This window comes from Ranitomeya variabilis, chromosome 4 (assembly GCF_051348905.1).
Source record: "Ranitomeya variabilis isolate aRanVar5 chromosome 4, aRanVar5.hap1, whole genome shotgun sequence".
NCBI lineage: Eukaryota > Metazoa > Chordata > Amphibia > Anura > Dendrobatidae > Ranitomeya > Ranitomeya variabilis.
Window position 1 is genome coordinate 292574743 of NC_135235.1, and position 23253 is coordinate 292597995.

The 23253-nt window shown below is 43.3% G+C and overlaps 1 long non-coding RNA gene across 1 annotated transcript in view; it reads right to left on the reverse strand.

Annotated features, from left to right (window-relative positions):
* Nucleotides 1–23253, reverse strand: part of LOC143768849 (uncharacterized) — a 153510-nt gene that overhangs the window by 48442 nt on the left and 81815 nt on the right. The window contains exon 2 of the long non-coding RNA XR_013214083.1: nt 13726–13779. This is a non-coding gene — a long non-coding RNA (uncharacterized LOC143768849). The remainder of the gene's footprint in view (nt 1–13725; nt 13780–23253) is intronic.

Genomic DNA, 23253 nt, shown 5'->3' on the forward strand with positions numbered 1-23253 from the left:
TGAATATGGAGGACTACCTGTAGTGATAATCTCCCGCTGATAAAACAGTGATTTTATCAAAACTGCAACACACAGCACAGTAAGTGACACATCCCTGGAATCGGGATCTCTGACTGTACATCATGCTGCTCTCAGATTACATACCAAAAACCTGATGACAGATTCCCTTTAAGCAAAATGTCTTACAGCCCTTTCGATAATAAATCAATACTAATACAAACCTGCGCAATCACGGGGAGACCATACAAACTCCTTGCAGATTTTGTCTTTGGTGGGATTTGAACCCAGGACCTCAGCACTGCAAAGAAACAGTGCTAACCTCTGTGCTGCACTATACACAGTACAGTACTAACCACTGAGCCACCATGCTGCCAGTTTAGCTCAATCTCCATCCACTTGGCCTGATTTACACTTCAGCGTCCCTCCTCCCTGCTGCTGGGATCTCATGCTGATCAGTACAAGTTGCAGCTGTCAGTCAGTCAGGCTGGATGGGAAGAGACTGAATACACTTGGACTCAAGGGATTGAGCTGCAGTACCAGGAATGGCCACAAACAATTTTATAGCGCCTTGACTGTCCCACCGACAGAAAAATGGATAGAATGTTGTAGGCTGGAATACCCCTTTAAGGGACTTAGCGGTCACATCAGACCATACATGGGTCCACATACTTCTTTTTTTTTTCCATTTCAAATGCATTATCAGGGATCACTACTGTAATTTCCAAAACAAGGATTAGCAGAGTGGTATCAGGACAACCATATATAATGGAGACATTAGAGGATCAGCAAACATGAGAACTATGTGATAGCGCCGGGCTCATCTGTTACTGATTGGGAGACCAAGAACTTTCTTTAAACCGCCCAATAAAACTGGCTTGGACGAGAATTTCCTGAATCCCAGATTAAGTGAATAAAGATGTTGCCAAAGAACAAGGAAGCATTTGGGCGGTTTGTTCTCTTTTATGCTGTTGATTTCACCCTGTTTTGACTAATGAAGAACAGAAAATCATCTCAAATTATGTATGAGACGTCCACAAATATATACATACAGCACACATATAATATATATATCGCTTCGTAGTCAGATCTATCTATATAGTATCTATATCGTATGATATCGTACCTATCTGTCTATCTGTGAATCTCATATACTGTATATATAAATATTTATTTATCCAATCTATCTGATTCGAATTCCAAAAATGCATAAGCAGCATAACGGTCAAAGATAGGTGCAAATCCCAAAACCATCGAACAAGTCTTCTCAATAGCAGGAAAAAAATCCAGTAATCCAGTGAAAAAAAATTGTTACATATATCTGATATGGGAGAATTAAGTACTCTTCATAATTCTCGCTGGAATAGTGAAGTGTGGCCCCTATTTGCCATCTATCTATCTGTTGTGGTAGATCAGCTCATTCGGCTGACAGAGGTAGACACAGGAACGCTGTCTCTTTAAATCGTCTACTGGTTTATTAAATGTACTGCATAAACCAGTGCAGAGCTAGCAAAATAAACACAGCCTTCCTGGTCTAACGGGAAAACAAAACATAACAAATGGCGCAATCCGTGTCGTTACGAGGATCCGCCTGCTCAGGAATCAAACATAAAAAAGTTCAGCTTTCCTTGTCACGAAACACAGCTCTGGAGCTCACATCTCCAGGCACACCCAACACTGAATGAATACGGGTGTGTATTTACCTTCTGGACTCCACCCTATGGTGGAGATATGGTGAACAGCCTCCCACCCACTCTTCAGATGTTCACTAAACTTAGCCCTTAACATGGACGATTAACTCCTCTCAGCACTTAGTGTGCTGGAGCATTTTTCTAGGTTCATATCACTGAAGATAATAACCTGAGTGACATATATCTCCCTCCACTACTTTGCCACTGACTTTGTCACATATCCCCCGCCCAAATCCGGGGGTTTTGACACCTTCAGTCACGAAACAGGAAAGTCTAGAGAGGGCATGTGCGTTACCATGCAGTTTCCCAGGCCTACGCTCCACATGAAAGTTGAAATCCTGGAGCCCTAGAAACCACCTAGTCACCCAGGCATTCTTCCCCTTGTTTTCACTCATCTATCTCAGGGTTGCATGATCTGACACTAGTACCTCAGGATTTCAATTGCTCATTTGATGGCCAAGAATTCTTTCTCTACAATGGCATAGTTTTTCTCACAGGAGGAGGGTTTCCTACTTAGATACAGGACTGGATGTTCCTCCCCGTTTACTTCTTGGGACAACACAGCTACCAACCCGACATCTGAGGCGTTAGTTTGGACCATGAATTCTTTACAGAATTCAGGTGCGATCAAGATCAGCTGCTTACACAGGGCGAGCTTCAACTCTGGAAATGTCATCTCCGCTTCAGAAGACCATTTGGCCATTGACATCTTCGTGCCTCTAAGGAGGGTGATCAGGAGTGAGACTATCATGGCAAAATTCGGCATACATCGCCGATAGTATCCCACAATTTCAAGAAATTCTGACCCTGTTTCTTAGATACCGATTGCAGCCAATTTTGTATTGCCTCTTCCTTATTCACTTGTGGCTTTATTTCGCCTCTGCCGATGATGGTAGCCCAAGTATTTTGCCTCCTCTTTCCCCATGGCACACATCTTTGGGTTTGTGGTAAACCATGCCTTCTTCAGTGCATCAAGTATGGCCTCGACCTTCTGCAGGTGACTTCCCCAATCCAGGCTGAATATCACGATATCGTTGAGGTAAGCTGCAGCATATCTATCTTTCTATCTATCCAGTGCAGGACATAACGCATGTGCAACTGGTGTAGCTGCTTTGGGGCCTGGAGAAGGAGGGGGGCCCCTGCAGGGCGGCTTACACTGAGGGGCCCCTGGCCGGATTGCCCTCATGTGCAAGAAGCAATCATGTGCGGCGGGCAGGGAGAAAATAGCAGTGGAGCTGCAGGGATCCGTCCTCCACTTCCTGCCCACGCTTCCTAGCTGACACAGCTGCGCGGCTGGATGACGTCAGCATTCAGAGCGCGCCTGTGTCACAGAGAAAGCTTCTGGCGACAATGATACTGCGGGGAACGTGTGGAGAGGTGGTGTGTATGTGTATATGGAGGTGGTAGGGGCAAACAATGATGGAGGTGTTGGAGAGGGCATTGATGGAGGTTGTGGTGGGGAATTACAATGATGGAGGTGGTGGGGCAGAACAATGATGGAGGTGGTGGAGAAGATCAATGATGGAGGTGGTGGGAAAGAACAATGATGGAGGTGGTGGAGAGGGCATTCATGGAGGTTGTGGGGGAGAACAATGATGGAGGTGGTGGGGAATTACAATGATGGAGGTGGTGGGGAAGAACAATGATGGAGGTGGTGGAGAAGAACAATGATGGAGGTGGTGGGAAAGAACAATGATGGAGGTGGTGGAGAGGGCATTGATGGAGGTTGTGGGGGAGAACAATGATGGAGGTGGTGGGGAATTACAATGATGGAGGTGGTGGGGAAGAACAATGATGGAGGTGGTGGGAAAGAACAATGATGGAGGTAGTGGGGGAGAACAATGATGGAGGTGGTGGGGAGAACAATGATGAGGATTTGCAGTGATCATCAGGATTTTTATGCCTGATAGGGAATTTACAAAATGAAGGAGAAGGCTGGACACCTGACCGCCATTTAATTAATTCACTATGAGGTTTATGGATAAAATCCAAGTGCGGCGCAGCCCCATAGGGACTGAAAGGAGCGCATGTGGAGTATGCCTATACTCCATTTTAATGGGGATAAAAGTACCCCGTTTTGCCGATGGGTGCCCGTCCCAGCAGTTAGACCCCCACCAATCAACCCCAATCTCACAGATAGGAGATAACTTGTTTTAACAGGACAACCACTTTAATGCTTTGCAAAGAGGTTCTGCAGCAACTGTAATGTAAGAAATGATAAGCTTTGTAGTATTCTTTACACTATGCCAATATTTTATCTGCACAAGTTTCAGGCAAGATGGAAATCTCTACAATATGTAAGTGATCACCTCTCGCTCTGACTTAATAATCCCCCCCGACCCCCCAAGTTATTATGCAGGAATCTTATAATGTTCGTTGCCTGCAACAAATCTATAATGCTCTTGCAGATTTCTGACTTCTCTCAGGCTTTTTTAACAATGGTATTTTGATAACTTCTGACAAGCAATTTTCATTTTATTCGTTATCGGTTGCCGTACTTCACAAATATGTCAGATTTCCAGCTCCGTGGATTAAGCCCTAGTCGGGCCGGTCTATGTATTCCAGATTTCAATGTATAGATCGCATACCATACATTAAAAAAAGTGAAGTGACCTCTCTGGAGTCGCATTGTTATTCTGATTTAGAAGCCGTGCAATAACATATTTTCAGCATATTAGATGAAGCCTCGCTGAACTGTTATTCATCATGGAGGCTCAGTGTGCCGTGGCAAAACTGATTGCGCATTCTTAAGGGACAAGATAACATATCGGCGTGCCTCGTTATAGACATCTTTTCTTTATTACAGGACATCGGATCCAAGGAAATTTTTTTTTTCCCACACAAAGCACAGGAGCGATGTTTTCGAACATAGCTCTGATCATTGTATTGGAAAGTGTATGGATAATCGGTTTTACAAGACTTGGGGGGTCTACCACATCTACGGTGGGTAAAGGATAGTGATAAGAGAACAAAGGCCTACTGTATGTACGGATGGAAAAGAACAAGGGGGGAGAGTTAAGAAACGGCACAAATTGTGAGATGTAAAAGTCATATCCTAAGAGAAACAAAAACAGAATCTGAAGATTTAAAAAGTCATTATCAAAAAAAAAAGAAATAGAAGGAAAAAATCTGAAAAAATACCATCCACATCAGTGTAATGTCCCAACTCTCCAACTCTCACTTTTTAACTCAGGTTGTTGACACAAATTATTTTATTGACTTCTCTGTTTATTGATTTGATTATTATTTATCTAATTGTTTGTTTATGTATTTCTTTGTTTTATTTATGTGTTTCTTGATTTATTTATTTGTTTACTTATTTGTTTATTCATTTACTTATACAGAGACATCATATTCCACAGGGCCTTACAGACGTTATCAACTACAGTCACAATGTCCCTATGACAACACTGAAGCACTTGGCAGGAAATGTCTTCATGGAGACAACAGAATTACAGAGCAGAGGTTTGTAGCTTCAACCAATTATATTTGCACGGTAATTATTAATAATAATATTAATAATGATGAATACAAAATTTTAAAAATCAGATTTTTTTTTAAATTACAAGCAAAGCATATTAAGAAATAAAAAATGTGTTTAAATAACGAAATTCTAAAATAAAGAAAAACTGAAATTTAAGAAGAAAAAGAATTAGAAAAAATGGCGAGAGATCAAAATTGTGTGAACAGAAATAAAATAAAATCAATTTACGGGTGGAAGAAAGGCGATTCCAGCAGATAAATATGAAAGGGTTCTTTACAGTTAGAGCAGTCAGACTGTGGAATGCCGACCACAAGAGGTAGTAATGGTGACACTATAAAGCTTTTATACGAGGGCCGGATGATTTCCTTGATACACATAACATAGTGAGTTACAGATAATTTTGTGACAAAATGTACGATTGATGGAGAAAGGTTGAACTTGATAGACGTAGGTCTTTTTTCAACCTATGTAACTATGTAAGATCAGAATTAGAATTCTGAGATGAGTAAACCCGCATTCTGAAAACAAAAATGAAAATCACCCATTGTTTTAATAAATATGGTGCGATACAAGGTCTAAGGCCTCATTCACATTTCCGTTTTATTTCTCCTATATGAAAAACTAATCGATTTCTATCAGTGTTTTGGATCCGATTCTTGTCATTTCTTTGGTTGTTGTGTCAGTTTTTACCAACAGATTTTCATCAGTTTTTCTGATTTGCAGAAAAAATTGGACAAAAGTTTCTTAAGTTTCTTTTATCAAACAGTCCTTGAAAAAGGGACATCACTTCCACACTATCAGAGAGCTATCATTTATAATATCAGTGATTTCTTAGGTGGAAAATGGAGCTTAGCACTGGACTAGGACCGGATGCATCTGCTACCTCTGCACCCCCTAATGGCTACACCCCTGAATCCATAACCTTGAAGGGAACCTGTCACCCAATTCATGCTGCCCAAACCACAGGCAGCATGAATTAGAGTCTGGCTGCACAATTGCAGCCAGGTATATTTTTCTCTGAAACGTTCCATTGTTTTCAAGAAAATATAGTTTGAAGATCCGGACAAGATCTGGCTCTATCTTTGGCCGGCTCTTCCCAGCGCTCCTGCCAAGTCTATCACTAAGTGCACACTGGTCTCTTCTCCAATCTTCTAACTATGTTTCTTCAGAGAAAAATGAATCTGAAGGCAATCGTGCAACATGCTTGCCGTGATTTGGGCAGCATGGATCAGGTGACGGGTTCCCTTTTAAGGAACTATACTTCACATTTGCAAGAAGTTTGGGCAAAATATGTAAAAACTAGAGAGACAAAGACAACGGAAGAACCTTATTAGTTGGTGCTGGATCAGACATATGATAATAATTCAAGACTCTTGCAGTTGATATATTGGGTGAGTGACAGCGCAGACATAATCAGTCAGTGATGACGATGTCGTGAATCAGACAGTTACAGTAACTGCGATTGAAATCTTACTATTCCTATAATACTTCCTCAAAAACCATCTGGCACATGGTATTCCAGGAAACAAAGTACAACAGATGTTCCCAACATGGGCTTTTAACTGAGGACAATGTCGAGGAGTGTAGGTGTGATTTCGGAATGGTTTGAGATCTCCAATGTTCCCTGACTTGTCGCCGATCAGTTCTATATACCAATTTTTCAAAAATTGTTAGCAAAGATGTCCTGGCTCTAACTCAGGGCCGGACTGGCCATCGGGCAGTTCTGGCAAATGCCAGAAGGGCCGGTGGCAGTAGTGGGCCGCTTGAGTGTGCCGCTGTCAGCACACTCCCGGCCCCGCATTCAACTATACCGGCGTCATAGACGCCGGTACAGTTGAATGCAATGATGGAGGAGAGAGCGTCTGCTGACGCTTCCTCTCCCATCATTCCCCGCTCTGCCTGCCGCTGACACTGCGGGTGCGCGATGACGTCATATCATCGCGCACCTGCTGTGTGTCGGGTGGGCAGACTGCGACTGCTGAGACCAGAGCCAGAGCAGCGCGGGGCAGGAGGAAAGGTGAGTAGAGTGTTTTTTGTTTTTTTTTATCAATGAGTGATGACTGGCTTGTGGAGCTATTGGGGGGGGGGGGGCTGTGCTGCATTCCATTCTATGGGCCTCTGCTGAATTATATTCTATGGGGCTGGCTGCATTCCATTCTATGGGCCTCTGCTGCATTATATTATATGGGGCTGTGCTGCATTATATTCTATGGGGCTGGCTGCATTCCATTCTATGGGCCTCTGCTGCATTATATTCTATGGGGCTGGCTGCATTCCATTCTATGGGCCTCTGCTGCATTATATTCTATGGGGCTGGCTGCATTCCATTCTATGGGCCTCTGCTGCATTATATTCTATGGGCCTGTGCTGCATTATATTCTATGGGGCTGTGCTGCATTCCATTCTATGGGCCTGTGCTGCATTATATTCTATGGGCCTGTGCTGCATTGTATTCTATGGGCCTGTGCTGCATTCCATTCTATGGGCCTGTGCTGCATTCCATTCTATGGGCCTCTGCTGCATTATATTCTATGGGGCTGGCTGCATTCCATTCTATGGGCCTCTGCTGCATTATATTCTATGGGCCTGTGCTGCATTATATTCTATGGGGCTGTGCTGCATTCCATTCTATGGGCCTGTGCTGCATTATATTCTATGGGCCTGTGCTGCATTGTATTCTATGGGCCTGTGCTGCATTCCATTCTATGGGCCTGTGCTGCATTCCATTCTATGGGCCTCTGCTGCATTATATTCTATTGGGCTGGCTGCATTCCATTCTATGGGCCTCTGCTGCATTATATTCTATGGGTCTGGCTGCATTCCATTCTATGGGCCTCTGCTGCATTATATTCTATGGGCCTGTGCTGCATTATATTCTTTGGGGCTGTGCTGCATTATATTCTATGGGGCTGTGCTGCATTATATTTTATGGGCCTGTGCTGCATTATATTCTATGGGGCTGTGCTGCATTCCATTCTATGGGCCTGTGCTGCATTATATTCTATGGGTCTGGCTGCATTCCATTCTATGGGCCTCTGCTGCATTATATTCTATGGGCCTGTGCTGCATTATATTCTATGGGGCTGTGCTGCATTATATTCTATGGGGCTGTGCTGCATTATATTCTATGGGCCTGTGCTGCATTATATTCTATGGGGCTGTGCTGCATTCCATTCTATGGGCCTGTGCTGCATTATATTCTATGGGCCTGTGCTGCATTATATTCTATGGGGCTGTGCTGCATTATATTCTATGGGGCTGTGCTGCATTATATTCTATGGGGCTGTGCTGCATTCCATTCTATGGGCCTGTGCTGCATTATATTCTATGGGCCTGTGCTGCATTGTATTCTATGGGCCTGTGCTGCATTCCATTCTATGGGCCTGTGCTGCATTCCATTCTATGGGCCTGTGCTGCATTATATTCTATGGGCCTGTGCTGCATTATATTCTATGGGGCTGTGCTGCATTCCATTCTATGGGCCTGTGCTGCATTATATTCTATGGGCTTGTGCTGCATTATATTCTATGGGCCTGTGCTGCATTATATTCTATGGGGCTGTGCTGCATTATATTCTATGGGGCTGTGCTGCATTCCATTCTATGGGCCTGTGCTGCATATTATATTCTATGGGGCTGTGCTGCATTCCATTCTATGGGCATGTGCTGCATTATATTGTATGGGGGCTGTGCTGCATTACATTCTATGGGGCTGTGCTGCATTACATTCTATGGGGCTATGCTGCATTATATTGTATGGGGGCTGTGCTGCATTACATTCTATGGGGCTGTGCTGCATTACATTCTATGGGGCTATGCTGCATTATATTGTATGGTGGCTGGCTGCATTACATTCTATGGGGGCTGTGCTGCATTACATTCTATGGGGGCTGTGCTGCATTACATTCTATGGGGGCTGGCTGTATTACATTCTATGGGGGCTGGCTGTATTACATTCTATGGGGCTGTGCTGCATTACATTCTATGGGGGCTGTGCTGCATTACATTCTATGGGGGCTGTGCTGCATTACATTCTATGGGGGCTGTGCAGCATTACATTCTATGGGGCTGTGCTGTATTATAGTCTATGGGGGCTGGCTGTATTACATTCTATGGGGGCTGTGCTGTATTACATTCTATGGGGGCTGAGCTGTAATGCTGGATACAGCTGTAATCATATGTTATATAGTCATGTTACACTCCCCTCACTTCTTGTAGCCTACAAGTGTACAAAGATATTATACAGTCACCATGTGACAAGTGGGCCTGTGTGACTTCAAATGCCAGGGCTGAATTTTAGTCCCAGTCCGGCCCTGCTCTAACTTATATTAATAGTAGAACAAAATGGTGAAAGAAGAATCTTGAAATAGTTAAAATCCCATCCTGAAAGTCTGCAGATGAGGAAGGCAACATCGCGGCTATGAACAAATGGTGCAATGTGAATGAGGCCCAAGGCCTACGAAGCCTGGTAGTTGTTATGAAAAATTTATAAGGAAGTGTGTAATCCCTTGCTAGACCAATAATGGCGGGTAATGGCTCGATTACTGAGCCTTTATCCCACTACTAGGATTGTTACATGTGCCCTTTATGCTGGAGCTACACAAGACCAATGTTCATTACTAGAGTTGGTTGAACTCAAACGGTAAAGTTCAGGGTCTGTGCACGGACCCCGAGCACGGACTTCTCCCAGACGTCCATGTTACGGTTTGGGTTCGGCAGCCTGAACAAAGCTTGTTAAAAGGCAATCAACAAGCCATTTTCATGTATTAGCATGACTGTGATTGGCTGGCGCACCATGCAAAAAGATACATAAATAAAAAAATTAAAAGACATGAGATTACCTCTATTCTTGATATCCAGCACAGGTAAAGCTGACAGCTACAGACCAACCCTCAGCTGTCAGTTTTATCTTGGCTGGTTATAAATATAGAGGGGTTCCCATGCCGATTTTTTTTTATTTAAGTAAATAATTTAAAAAAACAACATGGAGTGCACCCCATTTTTGATAACCAACCAAGCTAAAGCAGACAGATGGGGAGCTGGTATTCTCAGACTGGGAAGAGGCCTAAAAATAACAGCCCGCAGCCGCCCCAGAAAAGGCACATCCATAAGATGCACCAATTCTGACGCTTTGCCTGGCTCTTTCCACTTACCCTGGTGGGGTGGCAAGTGGTGTGATAGTTTTGGGGTTGATGTCAGCTGTTTTATGTCCACTGACACAAAGCCCAGGGATTAGTAATGGAGAGGCACCTATCAGACACCCCCCGTTATTAAAGACAGGGAAGAGCTCTATGCAACTAAGTCATCATGTTCAGGCTGTGCATAATGGAAATCCAATGTCCTTTTCCATCACAGGGTTGGAACGAATTGTTACAATGGATGTTATTATTGATAAACAATCACCTAAATCTTCTAAATGTGAAGCTAAAGAAATCACGAAAATGGATCTTCGGGCTTGAATAAAAAAAACGATTTATCGTTTATTGGCAAAATCTAGTGGTAAATTGTTGGGCTGAAAAATCTACTTTTTTACTGTCATTTTGCAAATTGTATTTTTTTTAACATATGTTAGGGACACGACGGACGTCCTTACTCGGGTTGACGGCGTCCTTGTGGATCCAGGTGTCCTCCTGGTTACTGCGGATGTGCAAACATTGTACACCTGCATTGATCATGAGCACGGCCTGGATGCCGTCCGCCTCTTCCTGGGGGCCTCCGACCTGGACGGCCCTCTATGTGATTTTATCCTCGTGCTGCTGCGCTTTGTCCTCACACATAATTTTTTTATATTAAAGGATTCCTATTATCTGCAGAAGCGCGGCACAGCCATGGGAGCGGCCTGTGCCCCTTCGTATGCCAATCTCTTCCTGGGCAACTGGGAAAGAAATTTGTTTGGCGACGGGGGGGCCCAGGCCGCTGACCATGTGCTGTGCTGGCTCAGATATATAGATGACATTCTATTTTTGTGGGGGGGGCACGGCGCAGCAGCTCGAGGATTTTATGAGTCATCTTAACGATAATTCTTACAACATCACGTTGACTTATCAATATGATGCCAGGCACGTCGACTTTCTCGACGTCAGTCTGGAGATCGACAACACCCGTCACGTCCAGACTGACGTCTTTAGAAAGCCGACGGCCGTTAATGCTCTGCTACATGCTGATTCGGCACATAATCCAGCAACAGTGAGGGCCGTCCCGGTTGGACAGTTCCTGAGGATGAGGCGGATCTGTTCCACAGAGGACAAATTTCAGGCCCAGGCCGTGTCTCTTAAAGCCCGCTTTGAGGCACGCGGCTACAGCCGCAGGTGCGTCAGGCGTGGTTATGAAAGAGCCAGGAGGACACCCCGTAGGGATCTTCTTTACAGTACAGGTCATAGAGCCAAGGCCGGGCCGGGGGATTCGAAAATAAGATTTATTACAACATATAATCATGAATGGTGTAATATAAGGGAGATCCTGGCCCGGCATTGGCCTATCCTGGGAACTGAACCGTCCCTGGGCCCCGCCTTGGGCGACTTCCCTTCCATGACAGCAAAGAGGTCACCTAATCTTAACAACATGCTTGTTCGGAGCCACTATGTTCCCCTCGCCAATAACCCTTTTGGCTCCAGGGGCCCAACGCTTGGCTGCTTCCAGTGCGGCCACTGTATGGCTTGTGCCAATATCGTTCGGACTGCCTCTTTTACATCATCTGATGGTACTAAGACCTACTCTATCAGACACCACATATCGTGCAGCACAAAGAACGTTGTATACTATGCCACGTGCAGCTGCCCCTTAATCTATGTGGGTCTAACGTCGAGGGAACTCCGCATACGCACCAGGGAGCACGTACGTGATATTCAGGCGGCCAGGACCATAGTCGATGCCTCTCTCCTGAAGACGATACCGCGCCACTTTAAATTATTCCACGACTGTGACGCGGGGTCGCTTCGGGTCAGGGGCATCGACTGTGTCCATTTGGGTTCCCGTGGGGGAAACTATAAGAAGGTCCTGGCACAGCGCGAGGCAGGCTGGATTGTTAGACTTAATACGGTCGCACCTTGCAGCTTGAACGAATCGCTCAGTTTTGCCTCATTCCTATAAAACTTCAAATGTACGTAGATTAGTCCATTGTTATATACTCTGTTCAGGGTTTTGCTAATTCCATAGCCTTCCCTGGCTCCTCTCCCTTTTATGCTTTAACATCTTGTCAGGTCCTGACCTTCGTCCTATAGGGACATGTCTCCCCTGCTGGATTCTAATTTTATTTTTGTTTTTAACCTGTTTGTCCTCTAATTTGTTATTACTTTGATTTACTTTGTGTTCTCATTTTTCTTTATAGTTTCTATCACATTTTCAGTGTGCCGAGATTCTTCTTTATTGCAAATTCCCCTTTTCCCAGTCCTTTCAGTGGCAGATCGGGTACTTAAACCCACAAGGAGAGACAGAATGCATTCTGGAACATCATTAAGAAGATGCTGGATCTGCTCTATTTAAACATCTTACATATGATATATTATTATTTGTTTTGAAATTGATTGTCTCTTGTTTATATGTGGGAGTGCTGTGTCCCAACTTATGGACTTCTGTATTCCACACTAGCGGCTACACCCCTGGATCCTCCTATATTACTTTTTAGTCTGTTTAGTACTATCATCTCCCTTTACATTGGTGGCAGTGCGCGTGCGCTGGTTCGGTCCGCCGGTTTCTGCGCCAGGGCAGCGTCAGCATTGCCTCTCACGTGTGACCGGGGCTTTTCCCCGCTCACACGCCGTGACGCTGGACGCTGCCTCTGGCTGTAGGACCTGCGATCCGATCCGCGCATGCGTTGTTGCCGCCTATCATTGGCCGCCTCTCGGCATGTGAGACGTCACATGCTCAGAGCCCGGCCCATATTAAGGTCCTTCTCGGCCCCGCTATTCATCCCCTTGAGAAAGCAGCCACCTATTCAAGTGAAACGCGCGTCTAAGTTGTGTCTTGCGGCTTTATACTTTATTAGTCTGCCGTGGTCTGCAGACAGATTGATTTTCTGGACGCCGTTCACCTGGGGGAGAACTTGTCTCCATCCTTATGCACTTTATATGTATCTTATATATGCCTCATATTTAAGCAGTTTATGTGTGTATTTACATTTTGTTTTAATAATAAATTTGAATACCCAGTATACTCTTGTATCCTCTTTGTTCTCATTATTAGCATGGAGTGGGTAGCCTCCTCTGCAGGCTTTGGGTTACTTTACACTATTAGGTGCTAAATAGCCCTCTGTTGTTTTCTGTGTTGAAACATGTGTTCTGGTTCTGTTATATTAATGGATGTTATTATTGATAAACAATCACCTAAATCTTCTAAATGTGAAGCTAAAGAAATCACGAAATGGATCTTCGGGCTTGAATAAAAAGAACGATTTATCTTTTATTGGCAAAATCTAGTGGTAAATTGTTGGGCTGAAAAATCTACTTTTTTACTGTCATTTTGCAAATTGTATTTTTTTTAACATGTGTCCACATTTATGTAAATAGATACAGAGCCTTATGGGTCTAAAATGCTTTTGGGTGCCTTCCTTACAGACCTTCGGGAAGTGTCAGGGATGATACGACACGGCCGGACTCTCTGTATCCCATGTCTGAAATAAAGAAGATAATATTTTATACCTGTATAAAAAGCATCACTTGTTATTCCAGGAAAAAGTGCAGCAGATGTTACCAACATTGGAAGTTAATGACGACATGTGCAGTTAATATATTTTCGTCAATCCATATATGAGGCAACATCTTCAAAGGGAGCGGTCATTAAAGGAGAAATACCAAAAAGTAAATCCTTTAACTGAACATTAAAGGGAACCTGTCAGCAATTTTTTGCTTTTTGCTATGTAATCTGAGAGCAGCATGGGGTAGGGGCAGAGCCCCTGATTCCAGTGATGTGTCCCTTACTAGTCCGTGTGTGGCAGTTTCATTAAAATCAGTGTTTTATCAGCAGGAGATTATCACTACAGGACTGGGTGTCTTGTGCCTCCTGGTTCAACCATGTACCACTCCTGATTGGCAGCTTTCAGCCTATGCACAGCGTACATAAAAACAGCCAATCAGTGGTGTGGGCGGGTTACACAGGGCTCAGTATTCAGAGCTCTGCTGGGAAAAAAACAGTGAGGCCGGCGTCACACTGGCGTGTTTTACGGACGCATGAGAGGCGCAGAAAATACGGATTGCATACGGTACCATGATTCTCTATGGGCCAGCTCCTATCTGCCGTATTTTACTGATCCGTATTATAAGGTCTTGTACGGCCGTATTGCGCAAAAAATCCGCCAATGAAAGTCTATGGGGGCGAGAAAATTACGGATTACAAACGGACCATGAGTGTGACTTGCGAGAAATACGCAGCGGTGTTCTCTAGAAAAGCCGGCAATTCAGTGCGGTGTACAGTAAAATCACACAGACAGAATAGAATAGAATAGATAGAATAAATGTGTACACATAGAATAGGTATATATATATATATATATATATATATATATATATATATATATATATATATATACAGTTAGGTCCATATATATTTGGACAGAGACAACATTTTCGAATTTTGGTTATAGACATTACCACAATGAATTTTAAACAAAACAATTCAGATGCAGTTGAAGTTCAGACTTTCAGCTTTCATTTGCGGGTATCCACATTAAAATCGGGTGAAGGGTTTAGGAGTTTCAGCTCCTTAACATGTGCCACCCTGTTTTTAAAGGGACCAAAAGTAATTGGACAATTGACTCCAAGGCTATTTCATGGACAGGTGTGGGCAATCCCTTCGTTATGTCGTTCTCAATTAAGCAGGTAAAAGGCCTGGAGTTGATTTGAGGTGTGGTGTTTGCATTTGGAAGGTTTTGCTGTGAAGTAAACATGCGGTCAAAGGAGCTCTCCATGCAGGTGAAACAAGCCATCCTTAAGCTGCGAAAAAAGAAAAAACCCATCCGAGAAATTGCTACAATATTAGGAGTGGCAAAATCTACAGTTTGGTACATCCTGAGAAAGAAAGAAAGCACTGGTGAACTCATCAATGCAAAAAGACCTGGGCGTCCACGGAAGACAACAGTGGTGGATGATCGCAGAATAATCTCCATGGTGAAGAGAAACCCCTTCACAACAGCCAACCAAGTGACCAACACTCTCCCGGAGGTCGGCGTATCAATATCCAAATCTACTATAAAGAGAAAACTGCATGAAAGTAAATACAGAGGGTTCACTGCACGGTGCAAGCCACTCATAAGCATCAAGAATAAAAAGGCTAGACTGGACTTTGCTAAAAAACATCTAAAAAAGCCAGCACAGTTCTCGAAGAACATTCTTTGGACAGATGAAACCAAGATCAACCTCTACCAGAATGATGGAAAGAGAAAAGTATGGCGAAGGCGTGGTACAGCTCATGATCCAAAGCATACCACATCATCTGTAAAACACGGCGGAGGCAGTGTGATGGCTTGGGCATGCATGGCTGCCAGTGGCACTGGGTCACTAGTGTTTATTGATGATGTGACACAGGACAGAAGCAGCCAAATGAATTCTGAGGTATTCAGAGCCGCAATACTGTGTGCTCAGATCCAGCCAAATGCAGAAAAACTGATTGGTCATCGTTTCATACTACAGATGGACAATGACCCAAAACATAAAGCCAAAGCAACCCAGGAGTTTATTAAAGCAAAGAAGTGGAATATTTTTGAATGGCCAAGTCAGTCACCTGATCTCAACCAAATTGAGCAGCATTTCACTTGTTAAAGACTAAACTTCAGACAGAAAGGCCCACAAGCAAACAGCAACTGAAAACCACCGCAGTGAAGGCCTGGCAGAGCATCAAAAAGGAGGAAACAGCGTCTGGTGATGTCCATGAGTTCAAGACTTCAGGCAGTCATTGCCAACAAAGGGTTTTCAACCAAGTGCTAGAAATGAACATTTTATTTAAAATTATTGAATCTGTCCAATTACTTTTAGTCCCTTTAAAAACAGGGTGGCACATGTTAAGGTGCTGAAACTCCTAAACCCTTCATCCAATTTTAATGTGGATACCCTTAAATGAAAGCTGAAAATCTGAACTTCAACTGCATCTGAATTGTTTTGTTTAAAATTCATTGTGGTAATGTCTATAACAAAAATTAGAAAAATGTTGTCTTTGTCCAAATATATATGGACCTAACTGTATATATATATATATATATATATATATATATATATATATATACAGTGCCTACAAGTAGTATTCAACCCCCTGCAGATTTAGCAGGTTTACACATTTGGAATTAACTTGGCATTGTGACATTTGGACTGTAGATCAGCCTGGAAGTGTGAAATGCACTGCAGCAAAAAAGAATGTTATTTCTTTGTTTATTTTTTTTTTAAATTGGGAAAAGTTTTTTCAGAGGGTCATTTATTATTCAACCCCTCAACCCCCCAGAATTCTGTTTGGTTCCTCTAAAGTATTAAGAAGTAGTTCAGGCACAAAGAACAATGAGCTTCACATGTTTGGATTAATTATCTCTTTTTCCAGCCTTTTCTGACTATTTCAGACCCTCCCCAAACTTGTGAACAGCACTCAAACATGGTCAACATGGGAAAGACAAAGAAGCATTCCAAGGCCATCAGAGACAAGATCGTGGAGGGTCACAAGGCTGGCAAGGGGTACAAAACCCTTTCCAAGGAGTTGGGCCTACCTGTCTCCACTGTTGGGAGCATCATCCGGAAGTGGAAGGCTTATGGAACTACTGTTAGCCTTCCACGGCCTGGACAGCCTTTGAAAGTTTCCTCCCGTGCCGAGGCCAGGCTTGTCCGCAGAGTCAAGGCTAACCCAAGGACAACAAGGAAGGAGCTCCGGGAAGATCTCATGGCAGTGGGGACATTGGTTTCAGTCAATACCATAAGTAACGTACTCCACCGCAATGGTCTCCGTTCCAGATGAGCCCGTAAGGTACCTTGACTTTCAAAGCGTCATGTCAAGGCTCATCTACAGTTTGCTCATGATCACTTGGAGGACTCTGAGACTGACTGGTTCAAGGTTCTCTGGTCTGATGAGACCAAGATCGAGATCTTTGGTGCCAACCACACACGTGACGTTTGGAGACTGGATGGCACTGCATACGACCCCAAGAATACCATCCCTACAGTCAAGCATGGTGGTGGCAGCATCATGCTGTGGGGCTGTTTCTCAGCCAAGGGGCCTGGCCATCTGGTCCGCATCCATGGGAAGATGGATAGCACGGCCTACCTGGAGATTTTGGCCAAGAACCTCCGCTCCTCCATCAAGGATCTTAAGATGGGTCGTCATTTCATCTTCCAACAAGACAACGACCCAAAGCACACAGCCAAGAAAACCAAGGCCTGGTTCAAGAGGCAAAAAATCAAGGTGTTGCAGTGGCCTAGTCAGTCTCCTGACCTTAACCCAATTGAAAACTTGTGGAAGGAGCTCAAGATTAAAGTCCACATGAGACACCCAAAGAACCTAGATAACTTGGAGAAGATCTGCATGGAGGAGTGGGCCAAGATAACCCCAGAGACCTGTGCCGGCCTGATCAGGTCTTATAAAAGACGATTATTAGCTGTAATTGCAAACAAAGGTTATTCCACAAAATATTAAACCTAGGGGTTGAATAATAATTGACCCACACTTTTATGTTTAAAATGTATAAAAATTTAACTGAGCAACAAAACTTTTTGGTTTGTAAGATTTATGCATCTGTTAATAAATCCTGCTCTTGTTTGAAGTTTGAAGGCTCTAACTTATTTGCATCTTATTAAACCTGCTAAATCTGCAGGGGGTTGAATACTACTTGTAGGCACTGTATATATATATATGTCAGTGAGACACATATACAGTGGGGCAAAAAAAAAAAAGAATTTAGTCAGTCAGCAATAGTGCAAGTTCCACCACTTAAAAAGATGAGAGGCATCTGTAATTTACATCATAGGTAGACCTCAACTATGGGAGACAAACTGAGAAAAAAAATTCCAGAAAATCACATTGTCTGTTTTTTTATCATTTTATTTGCATATTATGGTGGAAAATAAGTATTTGGTCAGAAACAAAATTTCATCTCAATACTTTGTAAAATATCCTTTGTTGGCAATGAGAGAGGTCAAACGTTTTCTGTAAGTCTTCACAAGGTTGCCACACACTGTTGTTGGTATGTTGGCCCATTCCTCCATGCAGATCTCCTCTAGAGCAGTGATGTTTAGGGCTTTTCGCTTGGCAACACGGACTTTCAACTCCCTCCAAAGGTTTTCTATAGGGTTGAGATCTGGAGACTGGCTAGGCCACTCCAGGACCTTGAAATGCTTCTTACGAAGCCACTCCTTCGTTGCCCTGGCGGTGTGCTTTGGATCATTGTCATGTTGAAAGACCCAGCCACGTTTCATCTTCAATGCCCTTGCTGATGGAAGGAGGTTTGCACTCAAAATCTCACAATACATGGCCCCATTCATTCTGTCATGTACCCGGATCAGTCGTCCTGGCCCCTTTGCAGAGAAACAGCCCCAAAGCATGATGTTTCCACCACCATGCTTTACAGTAGGTATGGTGTTTGATGGATGCAACTCAGTATTCTTTTTCCTCCAAACACGACAAGTTGTGTTTCTACCAAACAGTTCCAGTTTGGTTTCATCAGACCATAGGACATTCTCCCAAAACTCCTCTGGATCATCCAAATGCTCTCTAGCAAACTTCAGACGGGCCCGGACATGTACTGGCTTAAGCAGTGGGACACGTCTGGCACTGCAGGATCTGAGTCCATGGTGGCGTAGTGTGTTACTTATGGTAGGCCTTGTTACATTGGTCCCAGCTCTCTGCAGTTCATTCACTAGGTCCCCCCGCGTGGTTCTGGGATTTTTGCTCACCGTTCTTGTGATCATTCTGACCCCACGGGGTGGGATTTTGCGTGGAGCCCCAGATCGAGGGAGATTACCAGTGGTCTTGTATGTCTTCCATTTTCTAATTATTGCTCCCACTGTTGATTTCTTCACTCCAAGCTGGTTGGCTATTGCAGATTCAGTCTTCCCAGCCTGGTGCAGGGCTACAATTTTGTTTCTGGTGTCCTTTGACAGCTCTTTGGTCTTCACCATAGTGGAGTTTGGAGTCAGACTGTTTGAGGGTGTGCACAGGTGTCTTTTTATACTGATAACAAGTTTAAACAGGTGCCATTACTACAAGTAATGAGTGGAGGAAAGAGGAGACTCTTAAAGAAGAAGTTACAGGTCTGTGAGAGCCAGAAATCTTGATTGTTTGTTTCTGACCAAATACTTATTTTCCACCATAATATGCAAATAAAATGGTAAAAAAACAGACAATGTGATTTTCTGGAATTTTTTTTCTCAGTTTGTCTCCAATAGTTGAGGTCTACCTATGATGTAAATTACAGACGCCTCTCATCTTTTTAAGTGGTGGAACTTGCACTATTGCTGACTGACTAAATACTTCTTTGCCCCACTGTATATATATATATATATATATATATATATATATATATATATATATATATATATATATATATATATATTTAATTCAGCGCAAGATAGCATAAAAGCCAGTAATTCAGTTGCCGGCTTTTCCTATCCCCTTCACAAACCCGACAGGATATGAGACATGGATTACATACAGTAAACCATCTCATATCCCTTTTTTTATTACATATTCCTCTTTAGTAATGTAACAAGTGTCTGTGTGTAAAATTTTGAAGCTCTAGCTATTAAATTAAAGGGATAAATCCCGGAAAAAAATGGCGTGGGCTCCCGCGCAATTTTCTCCGCCAGAGTGGGAAAGCCAGTGACTGAGGGCAGATATTAATAGCCTAGGGAGGTACCATGGTTATAGGACCCCCTGGCTAAAAACATCTGCCCCCAGCCACCCCAGAAAAGGCACATCTGGAAGATGCGCCTATTCTGGCACTTAGCCTCTTTCTTCCCACTCACTGGGATATGGGGTAATGAAGGGTTAATGTCACCTTGCTATTGTAAGGTGACATTAAGCCAGATTAATAATGGAGAGGCGTCAATTATGACACCTATCCATTATTAATCCAATAGTATGAAATGGTTAATAAAACACACACACACATTATTAAAAAGTATTTTAATGAAATAAAGACACGGGGTGTTTTAATATTTTATTAGACTCTCAATCCACCTGAAGACCCTTGTCATCTGAAATAAAGTTAAACAAAACAAACAACAATATTCCATACCTTCCGTCAATCAGTCTTGTCCCACGCTGTAAATCCATCTGAAAGGGTTAAATCATTTTACACCCAGGAGCTCTGCTAATGCAGCTGTGCTCCTCTCTGTAAAATTTGGTGAATGAATGGAATGCAGGGGAATGTCCTGTAGTTACCTCGAGTCACGGTGATGCGCCCCCTGCTGGATGAACTCATATGAACTCGAGCCTGGGAACTTTTCAGAATATTTTCCCACGCTCGAGTTCATATGAGTTGTAATTAAAAAAGGGATATGAGATGGTTTACTGTATGTAAACCATGTCTCATATCCTGTCGGGTTTGGGAAGGAGATAGCAAAAGCCGGCAATTGAATTACTGGCTTTTATGCTATCTTGCACTGAATTAAATATAAATATATATATATATGTGTCTCACCGACATATATATATATATATATATATATATACTGTATATATGTTTTTAGGAATATTTTAGCCGATGGATCCATGATTTGTCCATTTTGCATGCCTGCGCAAAAAAATCGCCGTACGGAAGCCATACGGATGCCATACGGATGACTGACGGATACATTTGTCCGTAAAAATCGCATCCTCGCATTGAATACGGAACAGTGTTTTGTGAAAATTACTGCGTATTACGGCCGTAAAATACGGACCGTATTTCCCTACGCTGAGTGTGACACCGGCCTGATTCTATCACAACTGCTGCACCCAGTGAAGTAAGTGACACATCGCTAGAATCAGTGTCTCTGTGCCTATATCATGCTGCCGTCATATTACATAGCAAAATACTGCTTTAAAAGGTATGTCTGATTATAACATATTAATGACCTATGATACCCCTACCAATCATTTGTTATCTGCACCTGAAGGTCGCTACACATTGATCAGAGCTGTGTGGTAGGGGTCCTGGGCGTTGGACCCCCACAGATCTGATATTGATAACCTATACCAAAGAAAAGGTCATCAATATCATATGTTTATGAGATTAAAAAATAGCAACTTGGGTTTTTTTTTCTAGTAAACAGCGCCACTTTTGTTAAAATACTTTTTTTTCTTTTCAAGTGAATGGGGCTGAACTGCAATACCAAACATGGCCATTGAATAAAAGTGGTGCTGTTTCCAATCTCATATAATATCATTGAGGCATAAAAACCTTTTTTTGCCCCTTTTTATACCCCTGTCATCTGTCCTATATCTTACGTGATGGGCAAAATCCTACATATGTCACTTACTACTTTATGATAGGTTTTGCCATCCGCTTTATTTTGCCCCTTTCCCAGAATGACTGAAGTCACTGGAAGGAAGTTCATTGCTTCACATGACAACACTTCCTGCCATGCCAATGGTAATTCAGTGTTGTCATAGGGACATTTGGGTTAGCGGAGGATCTGATTGACATCTCATCATAATGTTTTTAGGAAAATCCCTTTAACTGTTTCTGGTTTGGTGCCGTTTGGTCATTACTTCTTGGGATAAGCATATAAGAGGTATGTTGCGGCCGTAAATCACGACGTAGACGGAGGTTATGGACTCCTCCAGCTTGTAAAAAAAAATACACACATGTAATAGGAACATAATATTCAATATTTAGCATGTGGAAACAATCTGAAACGCCAGACCAGTTCTTGGTCATCATTCACTTTAAATGTATTTTACACGCTATCCAGAAAGGTCATACTTCATCAGGAACGTCTATGCATATTGTATTTTCTCACACCGGTTATTTTATGGTGAGCGGAGATTTATAAAATAGGATCTCCTCCTCCATTACACTTTGTCTTTATTATATAGGGCTCTCTGCATTTATAGGAACATGATGGGCGTCATGTATCAACCTGTCTACGACAGAAGAATTGTACAAGAGCATCAAAAAGCCTGAAGAGCATGTCCAGAGATTGGATTTACAATATAGGGCAAGAAAAACACAAACCTTAAAAAAAAAAAATACACTGATGACTATAGGAGAGAGTAGTGGGCATGCTCTGTGCAGATATCCTGGCGCTGAGAGGGAGGAGGAGGAGGAGAAGACACACTGATTATAGGAGAGAGTAGTGGGCATGCTCTGTGCAGTTATCCCTGTGCTGTGAGGGAGGAGGAGAATGAGATGCACTGATAACTATAGGAGAAAGTAGTGGACATGCTCTGTGCAGATATCCTGGAACTGAGAGGGAGGAGGAGGAGAAGACACACTGACTATAACAGAGAGTAGTGGGCATGCTCTGTGCAGCTATCCCTGTGACGGGAGGGAGGAGGATAAGAAGCACAGACAACTATAGGAGAGAATAGTGGTCACGCTTTGTGCAGATATCCTGGTAGTGAGAGGGAGGAGGAGAAGACATACTGACTATAGGAGAGAGTAGAGGACATGCTCTGTACAGGTATCTCTGTGCTGCGAGGAAGGAGGAGAAGAAGAAGCAGTGACGACTATTGGAGAGAGTAGTGGGCATGCTCTATGAAGCTATCCCTGAGCTGAGAAGGAGGAAGATAACACAGACTGACAACTATAGGAGTAGTGGACACGCTCTGCGCAGATATCCCGGCACTTAGAGGAAGGAGGAGGAGAAGACGCAGTGACGACTATAGGAGATAGTAGTGGACATGCTCTGTGCAGATACGCCTGCTCTGGGAGCGAGGAGGAGAAGATGCACCGAAGACTATTGGAGAGAGTCATGGGCATGGTCTGTGGAGTTATCCCTGTGATAGGAGGGAGGAGGAGAAGACATACAACTATAGGAAGGAGTAGTGGGCATGCTCTGTGCAGATATCCCTGCACTAAAAGGGAGGAGAAGATGCACTGAAGACTATTAGAGAGAGTAGTGGGCATGCTCTGTGCAGATATCCCTGCTCTGGGAGGAAGAAGGAGAAACTGACTTGTCAATGTCGGATCCAG